Raw genomic sequence first — 5,976 nt, 5'->3', positions numbered from 1 at the left:
AGCGACAACTTAGATTGATTGCAACTTCCTGGAAGTACATTCTAGGGACCCCCAAAATTTGGGGGAGAGCCAAGCAGTACTTTGTTAAAGGCTGAAGTTTATGCCTGATTGCGTGACAGCCAGAATGATTGTAATTTAAGTTACAAAGAGAAGACAATGTATTTGACTATATCTCAAACTAATAGGGAGGAAAAGCTTTTCGGAGACTGGAAACAATAGAACAATTCTCAAATTTTATTTTCTATTCAAATGTCAGTTTTACATTTGAAATTTTCAGTTAAGTTTAAAAATTAGTATATAAATTACAGATGATAGTTTAATCACTTTTTCCTATTAGTTATCATACATCTTTATTTTCAGATTTTAAAATTTGTTTTCTCTCTTTTCTAGCCCAATTATGCTGGTAGTCAAATACTTTTGGTAATGCTAAAGACCAATGGTTGCTTCAGTTTATCAATAAAATTGCTTTCTAATTTTTAAATTTTTTTTTTAATTTTATTAAATTTATTGGGGTGACAATTGTTAGTAAAATTACATAGATTTCAGGTGTACAATTCTGTATTACATCATCTATAAATCCCATTGTGTGTTCATCACCCAGAGTCAGTTCTCCTTCCATCACCATATATTTGATCCCCCTTACCCTCATCTCCCACCCCCCTTACCCTCTGGTAACCACTAAACTATTGTCTGTGTCTATGAGTTTCTGTTTCTCATTTGTTTGTCTTGTTCTTTTGTTGTTTTTGGTTTATATACCACATATCAGTGAAATCACATGGTTTTTTTTCTTTTTTAAAAGAAAATTTACTTTTTTTTTTTTCTATCTCTCCTTTGTTTCTCTGTTTTTCTAATTTTGGGGGGTATAGGAAAATAAGGAAATTGACATTTCTTGAGCTCTTTACTATGTACCAAGTTTTAATATAGACTAAGATCATGTTTTTCTTTTAGTATTATTTTCAAACTTCAAATTTGGTTCAAACTTTAAATATGTCTTAGATGTCATAACAATAATACTTTTCTTAGGGTATTGGACCACTGTTGCTATTATAGTCATCTAAATCGCTACACTTACTGTCCCTTTCTACAGCCCCAATCTTTTGTAGTTTATTTTGTAAATGTAGATTGTATCAAAATATTCCTCCAGGTTCTGTGTTTACAAAAGACTTTCTTCTGCCTTAAACACAAACGATAACCCAACCCAGCCCATCCAAACCCAACAACTAATATCCAAAATAAATGGTGGCATTGAAGCATTATGATGGATGTCTAGTGAGAATCACGGTTTTTTAACAAATCCATGATCATTTTATTCTTAGAGATTGTTTATGTTCTCTTTATTATATAAGTTTAAAAATCTTATACTCTGAATTTTTGAATGATATCTCTCCTCTTTATCTGTTTCTATTATATATCAAATGTCTCTGCAGTTGAAGAATTTGACAAGTCGATATCCATAAATAATTCTCCAGATGCCCAAGAGAGATTTCTTGTTTTTTCTTAACTGAGGATGAGTTCTTTTCAATGACTTCTCTCTATGCTTTCTATGATGATTTTCTTCTCTTTTTCTCTGGTAACACTATTCACAGATGGAACTGGAGAGATCTGTTTTTTTAAGGTCTGCAAGTTTCTTTTGAATCTTTAAATTTTAAACCATCTCTGTGAGGATTTGATTTCCATGCAGGAATAAGATATATTTATATTTTCTTGAATGCCCTTTAGCTAAGTGCTATAGTTTTCTTCATGTAAGCCTTACACATTTCTATTTACCCTAGGTGTTTTATATCTTTTGTTACTATTATGAATAGGATTGTTAAATCTACAACTTATAATTGCTATTAACTTTGGTAAAGAAATCTATAACAGTAATAGTGGGCATTTTTGTCTAATAATATTTGCCCAGTGATAATGGGCAGTTTCCCGCTCTTGGGTTTAGTGGATAAGTGTTAAATGTGATATTTGCTATTGTTTTTGATTGATATCCTTTTATAAGTTGCAGAAGTTTTTCTCTTTTCCTAGTGTATGCAGAGTGTTAACATAGAATGGGTGTTGAATTTTAGCTGGTGTATTGAGATGATTTTTCAAATATTTCTCTCAAGACGTTTGATTATGAAAATCCAATACCAGATTCAATCATTAGCATTTGGATCTTATTAGTGGTGTGCAGTTGCCAGTTGTAAAAAATTGTCATATAAAAGAAGACCTTTCAAAACATTTTGATAAATCTTAAGATTAAAGCTAGTTATGGATTAATAACACCTTATTGGTAAGCTGTGCCTATTATTTGAATTAGTTATATTGAATTGATGTATAGAAGTTAATTGATGCTTACAGAAGTCAGACTGAGAATAAAAACACAGTAATATGGAATTAAGACAGACTGTATTCATGTGTCTTCCAACAAATGGTAAAACCACTATATATTCATGCACAAACTAAGAACAGCTTTGTGGTCTTGACAGAGCATCTGCCAAAGTAAATTATAAATACCTCAGTGAAACGTTGAAATTGTATTGGAAAAATAGCACTATGGTTGACAATGATGAAAAATTATTAAAGGCATCTAAGCACTTCAAACTAGATGTGCATACAGTAGAAGCTCCTAAGTCTAACACGCAGGGTGAACGGAGCAGAAAGCGCGTGCCTGGAGGATGCTTCAAGGACAAAACAAGGTGATCTCCACATACCTGTCCATAGGAGAAAGCCGTTCATCCCCATGTCCTCTGGCCCACAGCATCCCTCCGAGATAGATTTTGACGGCTCAACTCGGAGCCACTAGAGACCTGAGCAGGGCAGCCCCAGGCAGAGGTCTCGCAGCCCTGATGCTCCAAGAACAAGGTAAGCACAGCAAATCAACACGTGGGGCCTGCTGGTCCTTAGCCTCTCTCAGTTCACCCAGAGTATTTCTGGGTTGTATGAGAATGTGGTATCCATTTGCTCAGAATCCTTGGTTAAAACCGCACTACTGGAATAAGTGGGACATCGGAGCTCTTCCTCCTTCGTGCAGTGTCCAGTAAAGACGCCGGAGTCAACAAACTTGTATCAAAAACAATTACATAAATGCATATTTTAAGTTATGGTGTGATTTTTCTACATTTGAAAGCCTTTTGTATCTTTTTAAAATAAGTTTTTCTCTGCCTAAGTGTTTTTTATATTTAAAAGACCTTTCTATTACGAAATGATGGTGATAGTAGATAGTTTCTTTCTGCACAATTAGTTATTTGCTTCCAGTACTGGTCAGTACTAAAGAAGACATCTAAGGTGCCATGTGAACTTGTAAGAGAGGTCAACCTGAGTCCAGGGGTCAGGGAAAGTTTTCTACAGGAAATGGCACAGCCACTGGCTTCATTCAGGTGAGATCCATGAAATGGAATTCTGGTTTTTCCAATCTAAATGGTGGTTAGTAGATTTAAGTGGGAGGGTACCAGGAAACCCTCTCAACGTGGCCCAGCATGCAGCATTTCTTACTGCTAGTTTCCCTTCCTAGGTACTGAAGTGGGTCCAGTCATCTGGAAGCTGGAGGCGCACAATGAAAAGACAAGGTAGCTATGCAAGGAGAAAGGAAAATTTAGTCTGGAATGTTCCCTAGCCTTGAAATACATTCTTTCCTTTTCTTTCTCAGTGTCTTTCTTTCCTTCTATCCCTAGCTCTGTCTTCTTATGATCTGTCGCTTTCTTCTTTTTCACTTGCTCTACCTAAGACGATGGTCTTAGAGAAAAAGCCATTAATGGAAAATAAATTACCAAGCCATGAAAGCTAATGAATTTAGAATACTGCAACAATAAATTACTGTGGCAGTTGAACAGATTATGTAATCACTTGGTGATGATGGCTTGTCTTCATTGAAATCTTTTCTGTGGGAACTCAGCTACAGAAGTCAGGGTTGGAATTATCCAGAGAGCAGCAAGGGAAAGGTAGAGGAAGTGAAATGCCCATGTTGTTTGCCTTTAGTGAACCTGTCTAGAAGAACCTAGAAGGTTCTCTGGCACCATGTTTATTAGCTCTCTCTGGGCAGACGTGGGAGTGCATTTCACTTCATTGCATCCTGCAGCTTATGTATTTCTGAATCAAAATTGCCGTTTGGCCTCCCACCTCCTCTGTCCCCCAGAGAACAAAATCTTAAGCAGATACAAATCTCCAATGTCAATTAACTAGACAGGAAATTAATTTTTAAAATACTTTCATTAGTCAAAATAAAATCATAGGCAAATCTCTTGGACAAGGTTTGTGGTTGCAAACAACAACAACAACAAAATGCATTCCAGCTAACTCAAGCAGAAAGGGATTCATCGAGGGCTACAGGTAGTGTATGATGAAGTTCCACGCAGTGAACTCTATATAGACTTAACTCCCAGAACCACATTGCACAGCTGGCCTCCCAAGTGAGCTGCCGCTTCTCTCAGGATCTGGAACTTGTCCAGTCAGGAGCCACCACCACAGCTGCTAACGTGGACCACACTGCCTGCGCTGGGACTCTTCTCCCCACCCCACCAGCAAGTCCAAATCAAAGCTTGCTGGGGTGGTGGTCTCACCTGAAGCCAAGAGAAGAGAGAGGCGGGGAAGTGGAGCTTTGTGGATTCCCACTGTGGATCGGAGGATTATCATGCTGCGGAGAGCGTGTTTAGACGATTTTAGGCAGCTGTGAACGGCAGCTCTTCACTACAACATCCCCATGTTGCTCCCTGAATTAAAAATGTCTCTGCTTTATGAAATTCCAGAGTCTGGGAACTATAGTGAGTGAATAATAATCTAAAAAGAGCATGGTTGAAGCTAAATTATGAAAGGTCTTAGATACAGATTAAAGAGCTTGAACTTGATTCAGTGGGGAATAGTGTGTCACTGACGGAGGAGTGGAATGGCACTGGAATACATAGTTATGTCTGCAACCCTTTGGAGGATGGGGTGGGGAATAATGCTGTGTATTTCCACAGACGAATTTAAAACTCTGTCCTCTAGTCAGATTTTTCCTTTCTCTGGTTTTGTCTGTCTTGCTTGCATGTAACTTATTACTTGTCATCGGCAATAATGGTGAAATTCCACATGGTCACTGTCAACCACCTTTGGATAAACAGTCGTGGTGTGTGAGAATTTGGGCTTTTTAATTGGCAATTCCATATATGCTTCCAGATTGGTTGCCCCAGGTCATGCTCCTTTCTGAAAGTACTTCTTACTGTTTTCCTATCTGTGCCAACATCTTAGAGCCAGTCCAGGATCAAGGAAGGAGCAAAGTCATGTTCATGGTGGGAATGTCTGGGGCTTATCAGCAGTCTCTCTGAACTCCACTGCAAGCTCTCAGGTAGGCTGTAGTTAGAGGTGCCTGCTCTCTGTAATTATGCGGGGGGAGAGAGAGAGGTGTCAGCAGGTAGTCTTAGTGTCTGAGAGGTGTCAGCAGTAGTCTTAGTGTCTGTGTGGTTTGCCAGGAGGACTCATGGAGGCCCATGGATGCTCGATAAGCCTGGATTGCGGCCAAGGATTTCACATGCTGGAGTGGTAAGTCCGTCAGTGATCAGATACAAAGGAGTGGTGGACTTGCCACGTAGCAAAAGTAATTTCTTCTTGGGCAGGGGCAAGACTAAGTTAGACCATCAAAAATCAAAACATCAGCAGCATTACTTTAAAACAAACAAACAAACAAACAAACAAAATCCCTGTATTTGAAAGGCCTTGGCTTCGGGGAGTCAGGTTGGTATAGAAACAGTGGGACATCTTCGGTCGGCTGGCAGGAGCACAGGGTGTTACAGAGAGCTGTTGCCTAGGAAACCGTCTTAGCTCTAGACCTGACCACAGAGATGAAGGAAAAGAGAATCCAGACAGGTGATGGCTTGAGATCTTAGTGTCAGCCTCCCCCCCGCCACCACCCCACCCCCCACGTGAAAGAGGAAAAGAGCGTGCACCTGGGTCTCACTGCCTCTCGAGATGGGGCCTGGATGAAGCAGGGACATTTACCTGTTCTGTGGTCAGGACTGGTGATTGGACCCA

Source organism: Rhinolophus sinicus, linkage group LG04 (assembly GCF_036562045.2).
Source record: "Rhinolophus sinicus isolate RSC01 linkage group LG04, ASM3656204v1, whole genome shotgun sequence".
In the NCBI taxonomy this organism is placed as follows: Eukaryota; Metazoa; Chordata; class Mammalia; order Chiroptera; family Rhinolophidae; genus Rhinolophus; species Rhinolophus sinicus.
The sequence above is the reverse complement of the archived record's forward strand: the minus strand, read 5'-3'. Positions refer to the sequence as shown.